Below are 21063 nucleotides of genomic sequence, written 5' to 3' on the forward strand. Positions count from 1 at the left end.
GTGACAATGATGGGTCGTATGAATTAATGGTTTAACCAACCAATAAAACCCATCATATTTAGGCTTCTTCTTTTCGTCAAGCCATTCTTTTGTCCCTCAGGAAATGTAGTTGTTCTAAGCCATGCCAATTGTGACTTACAATTCCTTTTTTTTTTTTTTTTTTTAAAGTTTTTCCCTTTAAAGAAGTTCTCAAAAACAGAGCTGACTACCACCTCTCACCCAATTGTAGGGAATATTTTCCACAATAACAACAGATATTCCTGTTCTAGAGAAAGTCATAAACCCCCCCATCTTATTTAAAGTAATATACAATCTTATTTAATAAATATACATAGATTATTAATTGGCAGGTAATTTCCACAGAAACATGGACACTGTTATAACCCCAGACACCCCCCCCCAAAAAAGAATAAATAAATAAATAAATATACATTTTTAATCAACTTTTTTCACAATTTATTGAAATCTTTTTAAATATATTGCGATTGATATTGCGAAGCGTGATGACCAAAATATGTACACTGTAATAAACCAAAGCAATTTTTCAGACTTGAATCGTATGAATCCCGAGGGAAGGTCTTTTATATTAAAGTTGGATCGAATCGCATTTTGAGAACAAACAATAGGACAAAAAAATGAAATAAAAAGTTTTATTGAGGATACAATAAAAAAGTTATAATTCTAGCTACATTTGGTCTTAGAGGGTTCAGTTGGAAGTCACAACTATGCCACCAAAACCACTAACACTTGTATGAAAAAGCTTGAATGTGATTTGTTGCATTCGGAAGAAACGTCCAACATAGCACCACTGAATAAAGGGGACGGAGATGAAATGAACCCCTCAAATCGCTGCCTCCACCGGGACCTGATTGAGTTCAGGTGGCTGGAAAGTGTCTAACCCAGGGCTAGTTGTCAGTGAGGAATCTGCTGTCGTCTCATCTCTCTGTGCTGGAGGGCTAACTGGTGAACACCGGGCGCGATGCTTTTGACGGATGTTTGCACGCCTCCTGTGTTGCAGGGGGACGAGCTGTTGACACATTTCATATTTCAAAGGCAAGGTCTGAGGAACAAATGAAGATTGATGGGCCAAAATGGCGGGCGACGCCGGCCGCGTGTCCCGTCCATACATTCTCATTTATTCCCCTTTTCTTTGTGTATTTACATATACAAATGCAAGCGATGCGAGACGAGCGTGGGGGTGCAGCAGTCGGGGTGCCGTTATTAGAGCGATGTGATATAATTGCATTTGATCTCCAAATAAACCCAGAATCAGTCTATCTTCTCGGTGGAGGGATGACAGACGTGATGGACGAGCGCATTAGCGGCGAGGACAACATTAGATTTGCTCAAAATTATTGATCTTTTGTTTGCGAGCCAAGTCAGCGATAAATAACGGCGCACGGGAGATGTGACTCATTATCTGCGTGCCAAAAGCCTGACAGACCTGTGTCAAAACACGCTCTCCTTCCCTCCCTCGCTCCTTCCTTCCTTTCAGCTCCGTCGCCACCAACCAATTTAATCTGTTTTTAATCCTTTCCTCTTTTCCACGACGCCTTTAATACAAGGCCTCGCCACCACTATCTGATTCCTTTAAAATGTTTAATCCCCCTCTGATAACCCTGTATTATAACATATCACGCACACGCACGGACAGCCTCGCGCACATGCAAACACCTAGTGGCTCTCTCAGTCTTTTTACCTTCTTAGTGAGGAAAAAAAAAAAAAACCTTTTATCACACAATGGGTAATTTATATCCATTACCAGCGTTTTCAATCCTTTTCAGCATGGCTGTCACTGCCTTTGGCACACTGGTGATTAATGTGATCTAATAATATCCGCCATTATATTTCCTTTAGTAAAACATGTACCAACATCCCATTCAGCGCCACGGAATTCATTGCCCTCTTAAAAAATATTTCCAATGCTTTCGCTTAAAAGATTGCTGTTTCTTTTTTTTTTTTTTTCTTTAATATTCCTCCCCCTCCCTCCCTTCCCTCCCCTCGTCTCATTGCCTCCCACCAGGAGGTGATTATTTGTAGTGGGAGTGAGGTGGTTAGTGATGCCGCTTCACCTACTTGCCTATGTCTGCCGGAGTGATTTACGGCGCCGACGTGTTTGTGTGTGGAGCGTTTTTAACGCGTCGAATCAACGACGCGGATTATTATGCTGACAAGAATACCTGCAAATAACAGATGAGTTTCATTGAATTGTTTAACTTCTGACTTGGATTGAAATCCTATTTTCTATTGAAACTTTATCCTAAACCCCAGTTAAAGGGACCGTAGTAACTTTATTTTCTTAAAATACCTTTCAACTTCTGTACTTCTTCAATGATTTGCTAACAGTTTGAAGGCTTCTCCGTTGCCCAAAATCTAAAATTCAAATTTCACATTTCTACTCACCCTCTTGTCAACTAAGGGTTGGGATTATAGTTACAGGTAAAATGTACACAGTATATGATGTTCACAAATAGGGTTCATTTTTCTTCGCTCTAAAGACACACCAAATTACAATCAAATACCTCCATACTGCTCATATTTAACGTCCCTTGTACTTTAAAGCCCAGACATGAGAAATTGTTCTTAAAAAATATTGAAAAGATATATATTTTAAGCTTGTTTGTAGTGGAAATTCCCAGTATTTCAGGTTAAATCGTGCGTGATCTCTGATGTTTCAGTTTACAATGCGGCTCCTGCAGTATCCTGCCGGAAAAATTTGAATTTTGTCTAAACTCAACATGAAGTTAATACTTATTGTCTATTAAGACGGTGATGGCTAACAGGAATTTAATCACAGTTCTTTCATCTGATCCAGATCTTTGAAGGTCTTCAAGAACCTCTCAGTAAAGCAGTTCCAAAAACAGACCCATTGGCTCATTCCAGTATTAGAACAAATATTTGTCCAGTTACCCAATTTTTTTGTTTTCTTTTTGTGATAATTGAAATTAAAAAGAAGGGTAAAGTATTTAAATATTGAAATAACGCCTTAAAAGATTGCCAAAACACGTATCCCTCCCAATGGACCCAGACCTGGAAACAGCTGCTTGGCTGAAAAAAGAAACACAGATGACAAAAAGGGTCTGTGATAGAGTCTGTGATAATGAAGTTTCGTCAAACAATAGAGAAAATGATACAATCATAAATAAACCATTGAATGGAAGTAATATAAAAATTAATTTACTAACGAACACGGACATTTGATTCAAAAGAATGACAATTTTTTGCATTAAAGTAAGATATGTAAGGTACAAACATAAAATAAACCGAAATGAAGAATCTGCCAAGATATGGGAATAAATTACATATATACAGTATATATATATATATATAATAAATGAAACATAGAACTGTAAAAACTATTTTAGACAAAATGATATGTTCTGTATGGGGAATTGCATCCTATAAGTTCACACCCTTCAATTAAAAACAAAACAAAATAAAGTTAATTGTTGAATTACCAAACTACTGGTGTTATTCCAGAGAAGGTGATGACATTTGGAGAACTCAGAGCAGATTGTCGAGCTACAATAAAATAAAAGAGAAAGAAAAATAAAGTCATGCAATTATATGTTTATAATTTTACAAATGAATAATTGGAAAAAGGAAATACTGTTCAAACAATGCAGATATTACGAGATCGAATCTTCAGTCTGCTTCTATTCGAGCCGAACATCAAATACAAAAGCTGTGGTTGTGTACGTGAAGTGGATCGAAGTAAACAACCATTATTTTATAGATACCAAATTGATATCCATCCACATCTCATTCGGTACGGATTGTAGATCAGTCAAAGTCCATTAACTTTTCTTTCATGTCCGCTTCCTTCATTGGACGCACAAACACTGAGCACTAATCTCAGATAACCAGTAACTCGCCCTCCTCCTCCTCCGCCTCCCCCCACCCCTCTCGCTGTCATCGCTCTCTTGAATCCCCCCACATTAAAGATAACTTGTATTGAGCCACATCTTATTTCCTGTCTCAAACAATGCTTTCCCAGCAGAGGAAATCGAAGGTAACCAACTTCTAAAGCAGAAAAGAATAAAAGAGGCACTTAAAATATTATCCTGTGATTGATGATGTCAGGCTGTGATGGCTCCTTTTTCGAACATCTGCTTTTTCACTTGACCTCTGTTACAGTTGTGAGGCAGACACATCTCACTTGATCTTTTTTTTTTTTTATTTCTTCTCCTCACCCCTCCTCGCCTCCACACTCAAGGAATTTGAGCAAGTGAATGCGAGTTGAGCTGCTGATAAATAGGTGGACCGAGTCAGCAGTTTTTTAGTATAGTCTGATTAAACAAGCTTTTGCTGGAGTTGGTTAATAACTGTCAAAAAGTTGACTTGAAAAGCAAACTCTAGCTTTTTGTATATGTTGATTATGTTGATTTACGTTCAGTTTAGTTAGTTAAATTAAGTTAAATTTTGTCCATTTAAGCATTTACATTTTTTAAACTCTTGGGCAACAAGTTTATCATTATAATACTTCTAATATAATTATTATTTTTATGATAAAAAATTAATAATTGTTTTCCTCACCTGAGGTCATTTGATCCGTGGAAACCACTGATTTGTGCTGTTAGTTTGTTGCAAATGTTCACATATTTAATTCATTAGAATCAGAGTCAGAAAACTTTTAATGTTTTTTCAAATACAACACAGGATTTATAATAATAATAAGATATGAGGCATTACATTATAATACCATACAAAATAAATAAAATATAAGATTAAATGAAATTGAATAATGATAACGGAAACACCCCTGTCAAATATCAGGTTTTCCTCAGTAAAATCATTGTTTGACATTTAAATTTTATTAAATTTTGTGACCTGGTTTCGAATAGAAAGCAATGGCAGTAAAATATTGGAAGCTGTTTATGATCTGCAACCTTTAGCAAAAAAATAGAAATAAATATACAGTATCTATGATCATTTTTTCATCCCATATGTTTTCATGCTAAAATCCTTGGTCATTATCTCACTTTACAAGATAAAATTCAGAATTCTATTTGTTGTAAAACCAGCCTATAAACAAGCAGATTTTCTAAGCGTTCAGTGGGAAGCAGGAGGACGGATCGAGAGCCAGAGGCAACACCAGAGTAGTCGCTTCACCTTCCTTTCCTCTCAGCATGGGGGAATCCCTGACATTAATATGCCCCCTTTCCGCCCCCATATGGGGTACATCAGTAGCAGTCGACTCAGCATTTACTCGTGCTCTCTTTCTCTGTGTGTTTCCGTCTCCCAGGTTCCCCTCCTCGACCGCCACCAGGAGCGGAGCTGAAGCTGAGACTGGCTTAACGTGGCTAAGCACATCGTCGTCACGCCGCCAGAGGAATCTGCCCTCGACCCCCCCAACACATCTGAGGTGACTAAGGGGTTTCCAGGGACGGGGAGTGAAAGTGGCAGTAAAGAAAATTGTTTTTTTTGTTTAATGCCCAAGAAGAGATTGCATACTGTAAAAAATATAATAACATACTAACTCACTTACAGTTGCTAAAGTAAAGTAGAATATATATATTTAATAATAATTTAAATAAACCATAGTTTTGGTTAAAAATATTTTAATACTATGTAATTGTAAAATATGCAATTTTAAAGCAGCATTAACCTATATTTATATGTTATTATTGTTATGATTATTATGATCATTATTTTTTGCATCGTCATTACAATAATTTAAATAAATATCTGTTATTTTCTCATTTAAAAAAAAGGATTCGTATTCTATTCTTTTTTTATCTTTATTTTAGGTCATATTTGCACATTATTTTAATATTTTACAAGTCCCTTCTAGTCTTTCTCTTTAAATACCAAACTTATTTTCTAAATAAAAAGTAAATGGGCTTCAAAATAATAAAAGCATGGTAGCATAAGAAGATCCCATTGTACTGCATTAATATGCATTTAGGTAGTGTATTATATACATGAAAATATGGTATATAACTATGTGTATATTTGTACAAGGAGAGTATAAAACCATCATCTGACTTTACAAAAACAAAAAGATTCATTCACTCATCCTAATGTCAGCATATGATGGAAAATTTTAAATTTAAAATCACATATACAGTAAACTTGCACACACGGGTGGACACTGATAAATCCTCATTAATCCCATCTGTTATCTGTTGGTAGGTAGGGCTAGTGTGTGTACATTTAAGCTGTCTGTCTCTTCCTCCTCTCAGACACTTACGTAATATAGGTATGAATGTGCAAGTGTTCGCCACGTCCGTATGAAAGTAGTGTCAAGAGTTTATTTAAGCCTCTTCAACTGTCTAACGGGCAGAGGTGGAAATCTTGACGGAGATGCAAGGTTAGTTCACCCCGCAGCTATTTCTTGTCGTGCCATTTCAATTCCTCTGCAGTCATATCAGGAATATCTTGCTATCGCGACGATCGGAAACCTTGCATCGGGCTGTTAATTGCGGGAATAATAAATAATTTGTCCTGATGTTAAAGTGACTGTCGATATGGTTTGGTTACGCATTCACAGCTGCTTGCCTTACTAAAGTGCGGGGTCAAAATCTTATAGTGTTTGTGTGAAGAACTACAATCGTCCGTCAGGTCAGTTCACAATGTTCACCCACTTTAAAGGTGAGCTGAGGTCTTCCTTTATTCCTTATTTATCTCCGTCGATACTGGGATCTTGGGATCGAAAGGAGACACCAAAACTATGTTTGTATGTACAAATCTAAACTACTCTTGCGATGAAACCAAACATTCTGACCAAATAAGTCACTTAATTATAGTTGCTCAATTTAATTTTAAAACTCCAAGTTGACGTACAAGTTAAATAAGTCCCTTTTTTTTAGTTCGGATAGGAATTGAGTAAAACTTTTTTTTTTTTCGATTTTACAATGCGTCGCCAGAATTAAGGCATGGTCGTCCACATTTGTGTGTCGAAAAAGGCCTTAGTCAAGAGTTGTGATTTTGTAAGGCTCCAGTTTGACTTTAAAATAGCTGCAAACTGTTGGAGACAAATGGGATTTAATGTGTTAAATGGTTTATGTATTGTGAGTGTCAAAGAGAAACTTGTGCTGTGTCCTAAATTCTACACTTCACTTAGTGCACTGCTTTACAGTACAATGTAAGACAGTGCACTTACTTGCAAAGTGTGATACTACTCTCTCAAATTAAACACTGCTGCTACATACTTACCCTAAATTACTTGACAGCTTCTTCTACTACTTTTTAACGCTGATCTGAAAACATAATATTAAGTGTAAGAGCAGAAGTGCGCAATTTGGGACACACCCTTGGCATTACCCAACAGGGTTAGACGTTTTGATACGTTATATTATAAGTTGCGAATTGATCTGCTCGACATCCCTCTTTTATAACATTGGCACCAGAGACTTTTATGTAAAAGTTTGATGGAGAGTTGACTTATTAAGAGGTTCAAAAAGTGTCTAAAGCTTGTTTAACCTTTAAAAAGTTGTACTTTTACAATACATTTTTGCGTTTATTTTGGTTGAGTTTATAATGGAGGCTGAGGGCAACATGGAATCTACTGAAGGGCCCGACTCACCGGTTCTGTCCTCAATCTCAGCAAACACTGTGGAGATTCAAGCAAAAAATAAAAAAGGCCACATATTTTATTTATGTGTCAAAAGTGGAGTGAAAAAAAAAGAGGAAGGCGCAAGTATCACTCAATCCGCCGGTTGATATCAGTCAATCCGAGCGGATCAATTCTCCCAGACAGGGCAAGATGATAGGGGGGAGCTTGGACGAGGCGGAGAAGAGGGAGGAACGGAAGGAGAGCTGAGATGGTGGTGGTATTGATTCGTCAAAGAAATACGGCATTGCGTGTTTTGCTTAAACATCCTCATAAACCTGAGCTGTCAGGGAGACTCACAGTCAGCCGATACAGGCCTGCTCCTGTATCAGGCTGTTTGAAAGACGATGAAACCAGAACAAAAAATTAAACTGTTCCTTAATACAGATGCTTTATCTTTCATAGGATTAGAGAGTTAAAGATAGTTTCTTCTTACAGCCACTACCATTGGTCTACAAATTCCTTGATCCTTAACCAAGACCATGTACTGAGTGCATCGTCTTAATGGAAGAAACTGGGTGAATTTGATTTACTTCACCTTTAGATTCTCAAGACACTAACTTAAGATCATAGTATGATTTATATGTTCGAGGATTTGCTATGCCCTCCCGAAGCAGGGTGGTAAGAGAATTGAGTGACCTTAGCATTCCTTTTTCAAATGGTTTAAATGTTTTTATGATGCTTTCAAGGTCAGGTTATCCTCAATATACATTTAGGTATGCAACAACACAAACGATAAGCCTTGGGAGGCAAGGAATTGTGGGAACTTGTTCACAGCCTAAAGCTTATTCCATGTATAAGATATGGTACCATGAAGATTGTGTTTGTTTGCATGGATTTGTAACCCTAAAAAAGGGAATAGCTTTGGTAGTTAAAGAAAACTAACACATATTCTCATATCCAAATGTTTTTGGAATCACAGTCTGCAGCGTCTCACCTGGCAGAGAAGAGAGGGGTTTTTTTTTAACAGCGGCGTGTGAGATATCTTGCGAGAAAAGAGAGTGTGCACGGGGCCATAAAAGGGATAGTTTAACCATTGATCGAGGGCAGTGGTGGAAATGGCAGCTGTAAATCAATTTTATCTTGGAGCAGCTAAAGAGTGTTTTCTAATGAGGTTAATGCCACATAATGGCTAAATTCCTCTGCTTAAAGATGCCCTCAAGCTGGTGGCGCGAGATAGATGTCGCCATGGAGAGTTAGCTGTTTAGTGCAAAGAGGAATCCAAGTCTTAGATACTGAGGGTTTGATCAACCATCACAGCTTTAACCGAGTTAGTGACCGTATTCACGTCAATAGCTCACTGAAAAGAGGAGCTACACATACCGAAGGCTTCTCACTATCTAATGAATTAAGTATATATCACGACCGTGTTTTTGTTGTACTAATAAACTTGTATTTAAAATATGCAGTGGAAGGAGAAGAAACAGGGTATTATATGTAATCATACAAAATTCAGACCCATTATTTTGTACCAGACTAGTGTTTTTACACGTTTTTTTGATGAAAATACGAAGTAAGCCATAACTTCAAGATCTTGCATCAAATCGGCAACTTTGGCAAATGGCAGCTTTCATAGAACCTAGTCATGGGAGATGAGTCGGAGTGAATTAGGGGCAGAGGACCAAACAATTGACACAAAGGCACCACTGTCACACAATATTAGTTATTATTTAATCAGAAGCATATTTGGGTCATTTAGGTCCGATCAAAGAAAATGGATACTGATATTCTGGATTAAAACTCAACTTGAATGTTTTGTAATGTTCACTTTGCAATGGATTTCCTCGGTACGCAAGGTCTTCTTTTGTTCATACTTTTGATTGTATCTTGTTTGTTTGTTGTCCATGTATGGGCACCAACATTGTTAGATGTCAATCTAAAGAAAAATAAATTTTCTTAGACTTCGTAGGAATAATAATATAATTATTGTACAAGATAGGAAACCCAAAGGGCATGGTCGCAATCTGTCTTTAAATATTTGACAACAAAAGGTGGAAATGTTTCTTTTAATCAGACAGACCTTACATTTTATAAATACGTTCATGATAGTGTTCATTGTGTTTTTGAGTTGCAACAATAGTTATGCCGCCAGGTAAAATAAATTGCCCCAATTTCTACTCAAGCAAAAAAACTGTTGTTTGTCCATATTTGGTTGCAATTTGTTGTATGGTGGTCAACAAAAAAACAAAACATCAATTAACTATGTTGTACTTGTATCAGGGCAACATTGTAAGGAAACAAACCCACGCTCCGCACTTGTCTTCCTAAAATTCTTTGTGCGTGAGAGCGAGAGAAAAAAAACCCTCGCACACAGCATGGAACTTAAGGAAAGTTCATCTCCACAGACCTCTAGCATTGATCACTGGGGCCCTAAAGCTATTATCATGATCTAATTAGGTTTAACATAAGTCTCTGTCATGGCCCGGTGCAAGACTGCCTTGTCCCCAATTACACACTTTTGCAGCATTGCCGTTTAAATATAGCACAAAACTGCAACTACGCACGCGATGACTACTAATATGAGGACGTTTGGTTCAATAAAGGTTGGCTCCATTGTGTTGCACAGATGTCTAGACCAGGGGGAAATAATCCAGCTTTCCTTGAGGGTTAAGGGTATTGAAGCTGTCGCAACAACCAGTCTAATAACTAAGAGGAGCTGCAGGGAGGTTTTGGGAATGTTGGGCTGCTGTTCCTGCCACCTTAGAAGTGACGGAAAATGGACCAAAACATACACAAGTCGATGTGACTTATAGGTTATTATAAAAATAAGATACTCGGCAGAAGCCTGAATCCCTACCTACACCCGCGGTCTTTCCACCTCCCGACTCCCGCGGTACAAGGTGAAACATGCAGCCAGTGACCTATTAAGGAGACCTTTAAGGTGTATCCATTAATACTCCTGTCAAGAATATTCTATATTTAAAATGGAATACTATATTGCATTTGTTTTATGTGGCTGATATCTGGGCTGAGCTACTTAAATACAGCTGTGAATTACCCACTCGCTGACACCTTATTCATTTCCAGCGTGATTAGCGGCAGCGGTGCGCATGGCTGGCGCAGTGGGTGGCTGTTGCCCGGCGTACAGGCTCGGGCTCATTACACCATAGTGCAGGTGTAATGGAATGACACTACCCCCCGCCACCCCCCTCACACACACACGCACACACACTCTCGCACACAAGCACTTGCATGTGCAGACTCATGAACATAAAGCTTGCACACACAGTCCGCGCTTCACAAAGCAACTTTTCCTCTCTCCTCCCGGCTCGTTTTGTTTTACAATCGAGTCGTCTGGCGGAGTTTTATTATTTCCGGTCCGGACTGAAGAGCGTTTCTGACACAGGGAAGGACAAGTCTTAAATAAGGTGTTAAGAGGTCCTCCCTCCCTCCTTGCCTCCCCGCCTCCCCCCCCTTTCTCCTTTGGCCCTGTCTTCTCTGTTATTATGAATAGTGGCAGTAAGAGAGAAAAGCATATACTCTATTCGGATCTGTTCATGGTTCTGAAGGACCACACTCAACCTATGAGGGTCCTCTGCCCCCCCCGTCCCCCTTCCTTCTTTTGATTGATATGTGAAATCCGTCTACTACACAGCTCTAAAGGCAGTCCCTGTGTGTGTCTGAAAGGTGGTCATTGTTGAGCGAAGACCACTTTGTCGAGCAACAATCCTGTTCCCAAGGAAGCCGAGAATGTCTTAAAAAAGATACACAGCCCTTTTATTGTGTACATTTTGGGAATCTTTAATTTTGCCTGTGAGGTCATTTTAATCCTGATGAATTTTTATAGTGGCCGTTGTAGTTCAATAGTTAGTGGCGCTAATGCTCTAAAGAAGTAGCAAAATAAAAGAAGAATAGGGGGAAAGAATGGCAAAAAACCCACCCACAGGCCTGCTGAACCTAAAGTGTAGCGAGCGAGGAGGAAGGCGAGGAAAGGCCTTTGTCGATGGACACATTGGACCGTATTTAAGTTCTACAAAGAAGATTCCATTCATGCTCGCAGGGGATTGGTTTCTCCGACAAGGTTTAAAATGTGCAGCACAAAGATGGAATCACCGGCGGATAATGTTTGTGTCTGGTAATCTTTTAGGTTTGTGAATGTGAGTGAACCACCCAAGACCTTCTAGCAGATGCCATGACTTTGAATCCGATCTGAACTTGTTCTCAAGTACACATCGAATACATGTGTGGAAGCCAAGAATGAGTAAGCAATAGACACCTTTGAGGAAGCATTTCCTCTTTTAGAAATGATTATTTTTGTGATTTTCTTAAGTAATTTGTTTGTTAGAAAATGCTGGTGTCAGTAAAACTAGCCATATGCCAGTTTAACCACTTAAATTGTTATAGAAGATTTGTTCCACGGTCAGATCCCATGTAGGCGAAACATAACTTTAATTGTGCTTGAGTTTTTTCGCTCTATTTATGACTTTAATCGACTATTTTCTACACCAAATATATCTTCTTTACCTTGTCTTTTTTTTACCTTCCACTGTACCCTTTTTCTTTGATTACCATGCCTGAAAAGAATCGAACCCCATCCAAGATTGAGACGATAAGTCTTGTTATGTGAAAGCAGCCAAAGTAGAATGACTTTTCAAACACAGGACGAACATCCCAGACATAGCTGAAGCTATAATTCACCGTTCTTAATTGCCATATTGGATTTTTCCATCACATTTGACCGAGGCAGACTTTCACAATGGACCATTTGCCAAGTTAGGGACTTATCCATGATAATATATTGCTGACCTCTCACACGTCTCCTTTGTGCTAACTAATGGTCCCATTTGAAAAGCAGTTTGTCTTTTCAACTAAGCTGCTCGGATGTTTTGTTGTTGGCTCAGCCTCTGGCCTCTCATTGGATGTGACCGGGAAAAAAAAAAACGAGGCTATTAGATGGACACGTTTGTATGTAAACAACATTTCGTAAACAGTGAATTTTTTTTTGTTTGTATCTTGTATTTAAAACAGGGAGGTCTAGTCTCATCACTATTGTGGCTAAATGGAAACTGGATCTTGTTTGAGAAGCGACGGGGTGCGACCGAGACAGTGTGAATCATAATGCTTATTTATGTACCATGTGGCTGAGACTCGGCAGGGGGGCCGAGGCATGATCTTCACTTAGTTTATGTTTTTCTTTTTGCTCCATTTTTTTTTGCTGTGAATTTTTTTCACATGATAGCTCGAAACGCATCATTTTGGGTTATTTGAATCTTCCCTAAAATAGTGTCAGTCAACGGGAACGAGATTCATTTACAGTATTCAGAGCCTTAAAAGTAATTGTATAGCCTTGTTTATGAGCAAAATATTGCAATTTTTAATCTGATATTTATTTGGGGATTTGCGGGAATTAAAGTCAAATTGAAATGTATGTCTATTTGACCGTCGCAAATAAGGTCTCAGTTTTCTTCATTTAACTTTAACTTAATTCAAAAGTAACCCAAGTGATATATCTGGGTCAAGGTGACCCAGAGACCCGAAAACAAATCTGTTTGAGATAACCCTTGTGTTGCGTCCGGCTCAGATATAACACAAGGGTTATAAACATCCAAACCCTCCATGGTGCTCGTCTGTAACGTCCTACTTCTTGTGAGACCTTGACAAGAGGAATTGATCAGAAAACAAATTAAACAAGACTGTTTTTAGGTTTGTTTTGCTCTTTTGTATGTACTTCGGAAGTTATGTTCTCTTTTTATTCAAGCCATGGTCTCAAGACCCATGAGAGCCCCTTGAAGAATAAAACAATGAATTCAAAGTGTTTAATTCAACTTTTCTGAACTTTGAAACATGCTATGCTGTAACACAAACACCACATCTCTTGTGGTAGAAATTACTGCTCTATTGGTTCATGTTGGTCCTGTGACTACTCAGGCTTCCGAAGTAATGCATGCTCGAATAAAAACTGCAGTGTGGCAATCTTTTGCTTGGGTGTGCATGAGATCTACAGATTCTACAGTCTTGATGGTTTCCCTTAATTTAGGAAATCATTATTCCAATGTGAGAAGGAAACCTTTGGTGATATTTTTTGGTCCTTTAGTCAAAGGTCGTAGTTTCCTGGAGTCAAGAAGCATTTCCTCTCGGTGACACTGAGGACTTTTCTCCTCATTCCACGAACTATCCTGGAGAAACTTGTGACAGACATCTCCGTGCTCACCTGTCCCTCATCACATCTGTCTAATAAAAACAAAACTTTAATTTCTTTTAATGTATTAACATTTTCAAATACCGCGTTTGTTTGAGTTCTAATCTCTATGTTAAAAATATAGATAACAAAAATAGACCCTCTCTGCTCGCACCTAAACCTCCCTGCGCTCCCACCACACCCCACCTTCGTACGAAAATAAAAATCTTATTCACTACTATGTAGGTCACATTACAGTGGTGTCCAACTATTGGACATGGGCTTAGAAAGTGTTTGTTGAGTATTAAATGCTTTTGCTGCCTCAGCAGCCTCTTGCCACTGGTATTTCTCACACAGCTGTGCGACTAAAAGGAGGCGGCAAGGCGTCTCCAATCACGTGGCACGACAAAACCTGATGCTTTTTGTTGCATGTCTTAAGAAAACAGCATAAAAAAACACTGATAAAAGTGTAGTTCCAAACAGGTTTTGAAAACCAGTTAGTGTGCAGAATGTGTAAATGCGAGCCGTGCTGTGCTGAATGGGAGTTAAACCCATTGACCTGCGGTGCTAACTCAAGCAGATGAATCTTTGCTTTTCTTTCCTCTTATCCCTGTTTGCTTTGCGTGGCCTTGCACATTGGTTCTGATGGACAGCGTTCACACAGTACCGGCCTAGTGGCTTTGATGCATCCAAGTTTTCTCCATTAAAAGACACCCAAAACAAAATTGGATTATTCATGAAGAAAAAAATTATATTCAGATGATTTAAAACCAGAGGCAATATGGAAACTAATAAATCGGACTCCATCAGAAACACAATTTTCACTTTATCTCACTTTAATCTCACTTTTTCCTCCAAACTGATTTTTAAGCACTGTTGTCAGATCCTCCAAACTAATTCAATGCACATCATCTGCCTCTTCGCGTTCACTTTCTTCAGACTCATGGTTGGAAAACCCAAGTATGGCAAAATACGATCCCAAATGCAGGGACATTATGGCCATGATCACAACAACATGTTGTAAAAGTTAATATGTCCTAGTGTTCTTTGAGTTGATATGGTGATCATTAAAGAATGAACATGAGATTTGTTAAAAGATTATACATTTTTTAATGATATAAAGAACTCTTTTACTTTGTATACTTAGTAAATACACTTTGTCTGAGTTATATTACCGTCAATCACATCACAAATCAAGTCTATATTTTGAATAAAACCTTTTTGAATATTCAATAATCAGTCAAAATGATAGCAAAACTGAAATAAGGTGCATTTTTTTTAATTTTTTTTAACTGGTATCTACCATTCATGATGGAATCGGTACCATTTTGGTATCTAGTATTAGTACCCGTTGATAAAATCATTAAAGAGATGGAAAAAAGTGTTAAATGCTGGGCATGTGTAGATGTCACTTGATATATATCTCATCTCTTTAATGAAAAAAGGGGACACATCTCACCACCACTTTTATAATGAAGATAACAGAAAAATACTAACTGGTGGCACTAATATAATCATATAATAAACTTATTTAAATCATTCAACTTGAGCAAAAAAGGGAGTATAAGCTTCAGCAAAAGAAAATCAACATTATATCTAAAGTCAAGACCAACAAAGACGACTATGCTCAGAAGTTCGAGCGGCTTCCGATGGAAATATCCAAACCGATTAAACACTCATTGGATTTTGATTATTTCTTTTTTTTTTAGCTTATCTTCTCTTCAAACTGTTCCCATCCTCACACATTTCTATCTCAGCCTGCTACTAAGTCGCACCTGCTTTTATAGCAGCAGGATCCAGCGCAGTGAAGTGCTCTCTTAAAAATAGAAAGCAAGACGAGAGAGGGGGGCACCTTGGTGCCGTACATCTCTGCCCTCTGTTGTATTTGCGCGCAATAAAAGATGCAAGAAGTGTGTGTTGGTTGTGCGATCCCCTCCCCTCCCTCTGTCCTTCGTATGAAATGAGCCCAGATGGTGATTGATTTTTCAAGTGCTGACATCCCTGCTTGAGAAGCACCCCTCCTTTTTTTCTTTTTTTTCTCAAACACACACACACACACACTTTTGTGTCGAACAAGTGAGGCAAACTAAAATCCCAGTGCCATGATCATCTTTAGAACTGCCAGCAACTGCATTTCCTCAAGCTGCTGCAGATTGTCTGATCAAACGTACGAGTGTCATTTGATAAATAATCCTGATTAAAGGTGAAATAATATATGGAATACTTCTAAACAAAAGAAAAGGCCGGCGGGTTGCCGATTATTAAGTGTGAGAAAGTGTGTGTTTTTTTGTGTGTTCTCAGCTTTGCAAATGAGATGTTTTTGATTGTTGGCACTTCTGAGGCAGACAGAACAAATGCCATCCTCGACTCTTGGAACATAAAAGAGACACTTTTTACTAGTTTGTTCAATTGTCTAAGATTCATTAATGTCGTACCAAACTATTGTTACACCAATTGTTGTAGTGAGTAACAGTACAACGTAGAATAGATGACAAACCTTGCTAGGAGCGGAGTTTGTGTTTCAGCCTATCCCACAAGCTAGGGTTCAGAGTTGATCCTCGTATATCTGGCCATTCCAGGAAAAGCTTGGAACATAGTGAGTGTAGTTTTAACTGCTTAAATGTAATTCTGTTTAGCTCTGATTGACAGCTGGTGGTGTACATGATGTTGTACTACAAACATTTTTACTTCAGTTTCTCAAGAGAATGCGCATCTTGAACTAACTGTATTTGACTTAGTTACCACTGACCATATTAGATATTTAGCCGTATTTTCCAGATTATTTCCTAACTGTTTGTGGGCCCAATAGTTTGCCATTTATAAATGTATATAATGCTGGAAAGAAATGTCACAAAATGTTGGAGATGCAGTAAGAAAGTAAGAAAAAAACAACACAAATCATGAAGAAATATGCCTTTATGAATTCTAAAATAATATATTGTACAGTGAATATGCTATTTAATCATTCATCTTTATCATATTGACACTTTATCATAAACTGAGATTTTTGGTAGTCACTTAAATATAATAATTATTTAATTTTAAAAATAATTTCAAGTTTAAAGTCGTATAATACCTATATATTTGGCTTCCATTCTAACAGGGAGGTCTTGAGATTAAAGAAGACATTCTGTCGTTTAATAATACAAGGTAACAATCGGTCCCCACAAACCAGGAACGTTCTGTCGTAGCGGGGAACAGGGACCCACAGAGACAGTGGTCCGGTTGCGGTGTTCTCCACAGCAGCCCCATTGAGTTAAAGTGTCCGTGTGGCTAAATGATGTCATTGGCTAACTAGGCGTTCTCAGGCCATTGCCTCTGTTTGCGTGACTAAATACATACAATTAAGGCCTCGGCACTTCTCAATCTCTGTGAACTCATTGTTATCCCCGGGTTGAAGTGCACTGATAATGGGGGCCGGGGGAAAACAGGCGAAGCAGCGAGCGACACAGAGAGCTGGTGGGTAAAATAGACATCTCATTATTAGTGGCATTCTCTTTCGCCCCAACAGCACCACGAAAGCCTTGCTCAACATCTCCTTCCTTTTTTTTTTCGTCTTTGCCCTCACAGCTTATTTCTTTTGATTAGCAAACATTTTCTCCGTCCTCGTGTTTCTCTCTCGCTTTTCCTTTGTGATGTGAGGAGGCTTTGTATGAGCAGCGTTTGACCCCTATACAGTGGATAACCCCCCCCCCCCCCCCCCCGCACAAGAGTATGACATGCACCTTTTTACCATTGTGACCAGTGTTGTGAATGGACCTCTCTCTGGCTGGTGTCCTCCCCTCCCACAATCCTCTCTGCTTAATGCTAGCGCTAAATGCATCATTAGACAGTTAGGCTGCTGTGAAAGTGCGAAGACATTGGACGGGTGGACACGCCAAGAGGCAATGGATCATTATGTAATAGACGTGTTACAAGGTGATTCCACACGACTCGGTGTGACACACGCTTTTATTTATCATTTCTGGTTGAAGAAAGAATATATCTCGTCTTTGTTTAATCGTGGCGTTGGATTTTCATTGTTCCTATGACTTGTTTTCCCCACACTTTCATTTCTTTTTGCTTTAAAGTCCTACTTCATTTGTATCATAGTTCCTTTATGGTTTCAATTTCAATAAATTATGTTTAAAAATAAAATAATTCAATTTTTTTTAAACTTACAATTAACATGCAAATATCTTTTTATTTTTTATTTTTGTGTTACTAATAAACTCGTGGTCGCTAGATGGCAGCAATCTTTACATCATCCGTAGCTTAAGGTACAATGAACTCCTGCAAGATGGCTGAGGACAAGAGGATGCAGTCAATTCCAGCAGCTCTTAAAGCTGATGTTTGGACATATTTTGGGTTAAAAACAAATGAAACCAGTTCATTGAGAATCATGTGGTCTGTAAATTCTGCAACGCCAGAATCAAGTACTCGGACAATACTACAAATATATCCTTGTACCTACAGTATAACAATATATTGTATTGTTTTGCAGCTGTATAATGATACGTATTGTATCACCAGATTCTTGCCAATACACACCCCTAATTTTTAACAGGAGTAGGTGATAAGTTAAACAGAATATGTGGTCGTGGTCTTCGCCTGCAGTAGTCTAGCTAAATGGATCTTATTTAGTGGTGTGTCAACATGTATAAGGGGGGGCTTACGGCTCATTACTTTGGGCCCTGGCCCCTTTCTGCTCCCGCATTGATGGATGGCAGGGAAAGTTGGCCCTGTTTCTTCACACTTTTTACACCTTCTTACGCCCTCTGTCCATCTGAATAACCCCCTTCATTATGGGTTTCGAATACAATTCTGTAGAGTTATTCCACATTTGATCATCGAGTTATAACATTGAACATACACACAGATTCATGGTGAAAGGATTTTATTCATCTATGCATATCAAAAAAGTAAAGTTAGTTTCTAGAATGCGTGTTAAAATACATTTGAGTTCACACCAGCTGATCCTAAACCATGTAGCCTCGCTCAAGTGGTGTCTCTTTTATTCATGTGGAAGCTTTAATCGGTTACAGATCGCTCTTTAACCTCTAGGTTATGCTGCTCACGCACTCCACTTCGTGGAAGCTGTTTAAGACCTAAAGAGAAGTGGTGGAGTGTGGTCTCCACAAGTGAGGTGAAGGGTCAGCAGACTTTAAACCGTCTCTGAGGGTTTGTCGGTCACGGCACTTAAGGACACTTGCTCTACATGCGGGAGTGCATTCATACCGTGTTTTACTGCGTTTCTCCGGAAGACGTCAAGTTTGAAGAAAAAAACAACAACCCTGTTATCTTTTAGATTGCTGCGTGACCCAACTGACTTTTAATGATTTCGGCTCTTCTTTTCCGGACTCTCAAGTGTCTCACTGTGTGTGTGTGTGTGTGTGTGTGTGTGTGTGTGCACCATGTCTCCAGGGTCAAGTGCACTTCCTCCTCAAAACAGAGCTCAGAGATTAAGCCTTTGTCACATTCATTTTTGTTGTTCTGACTATTTGAACTGAAGGCAGTTGTTCATTTCTTACTGTCAACATTTTGAAAAAGCAAGAAAACACTTTATTAGTATTTTGGATTCATGTACTGTATATTCTTAATCTTAAAATAATCGGTTCATGTACGGGGGGGTCTCTCAGTTTCACTTTTTTTTTTTTAGAACACCGAAATGCATTTAAATTTTAAGAAGGTTGCAATATCAAATGCGATTGTCAGCTGTGATTTGTTAGCTGGGCGGCAAAGCATCACGGGAGCTATTCAAGTTACCATCACTGACAGGATTGTTGAGAAGGTTTGACCTCTCATTTGCAACGTTTAGCTTAAAGTTACAATACATTTTCATTAAATGTGTTAAGACTTATTTTAACGTTGGTGGTTTTGTATACCATGAAAAAAACTAGGGGTCACTGTATATATATATATATATCTTTAAGCAGGTGATCATAATGTTTTTTCCAAGCCACGGGCGAGGAAGAAAAACGACAATATTTTTGGCATACTGCGATCTACACACATTCTTGCCATCAGACGAGTGTTTATTTTAACATATTCAAACATTTATTTACTCTTGAGCTCCTTTTGCGTGACTCACTTTTCCAAATTAACTTTTTTTTTCTGTATCCACATGATGGAAACTATTGATATGATTGTGTTTGAAGAAGAAAGAAAGTGGAGTGGGTGATTAAAAGAGAGCAACATCAGTTAGTGGAACCAGCCAGTCAGATTGAAATGCTTTTTGATCAGCGTGCATTTAAAAACTGGAACTAGGACAAATAGATACACAGACATCAGGCTTAATAAATGATATTGTGTGTTCATAAAAAGAGGAATTATTTAAAGAGGGAACAAAAGAGCATGGTAGAGACTGAGTAAAGACTGCCAGTCTTCTATTGTGCAGCTTATGAATGATTAAGCTACTGTAGCAACAGGAGCGGATCATATTACAGACGCCATTTTGTTAGTTCCCTCTTCAATCTTTCATATCGCCACCAGTCGATTAGCGAATTGATTCCAAACAAGGCGCGTGTGCGCGTGCTGAGGGGTGTACGCGGGGTGACATATTTCGAGTTAATGCCACAAATTGTTGTGAGATGCAGGTCTGCCTCTGCCATGCGTTTTTTGGACAGGAAAGGCAACGTGATTGGCTTTGTTCAGTCTTCCTGGCAGCCGCCACCAGCTGACATCTGTTCCCTCCTAACCACTCAGACTTATCTCCATCAGGGAACACACACATACATACGATGACACACACACACACACACACACACACCGAACAGACACTGTTTCACATGCAAACATATCTGAGGAGGAAATAAAGAAGCTGCTTTTTAAAAAAAAAAACTAATTTAGGGTTGACTGGGGGCGGTTGTGTACTCCAGGTTGCACAGTTGATACAATCATAAACACCTGAGAAAATAGTGAAGAAAGAAACCACATAAATGACAGCGTGCATGTGTGTTTGACTGAGAGCCGTGTGTGTGTGTGAGGCGTGTTAAATCTGAAGAGTGGGTGACATAAACACCTAGCTGGTAGGTCAGATAGTCATTTTTCATTGATGTAGTAACTCAATTCAGATTCCCAGGGGTTCTTACTTTAAGTTCATCTGAACACCACATAGATGATCTTTTTAGACGCCAAGCAAGACCTCATTGACAATTATTACGTCCTATTTCTACTGATTGTTTAATTAATTTTTGAAAACGTTGAAAAAATATACTTACAAACCAAGATATTCCAACAGATTCCCAGTTTGCTAGTTCATATTTTATTTAGACTATCCATTTGAAGACCTGTTAAATGAGGAAAATTGGATTATTATTATTATTATTTTTAATTTTGCTTTTCAAAAAGACACATCTACAAACTTTTCCCTCCATTATTTGTGAGTGTATTAAAGAGTGAGCAGATCAAG

At 38.5% G+C, this 21063-nt stretch overlaps 1 protein-coding gene and 1 long non-coding RNA gene across 2 annotated transcripts in view; both read left to right on the forward strand.

The window, feature by feature from the left end:
• Window positions 1–21063, forward strand: part of LOC148086625 (uncharacterized) — a 290739-nt gene that overhangs the window by 128166 nt on the left and 141510 nt on the right. The window lies entirely within an intron of this gene.
• znf536 (zinc finger protein 536) overlaps window positions 1–21063 on the forward strand; it is a 201075-nt gene that overhangs the window by 39492 nt on the left and 140520 nt on the right. Inside the window, exon 3 of the mRNA XM_087784780.1 lies at window positions 5246–5365. The gene's annotated coding sequence lies outside the window, so the exon portion shown is untranslated. The remainder of the gene's footprint in view (window positions 1–5245; window positions 5366–21063) is intronic.

This window comes from Callionymus lyra, chromosome 2 (genome assembly GCF_982586985.1).
Source record: "Callionymus lyra chromosome 2, fCalLyr1.hap1.1, whole genome shotgun sequence".
In the NCBI taxonomy this organism is placed as follows: domain Eukaryota; kingdom Metazoa; phylum Chordata; class Actinopteri; order Syngnathiformes; family Callionymidae; genus Callionymus; species Callionymus lyra.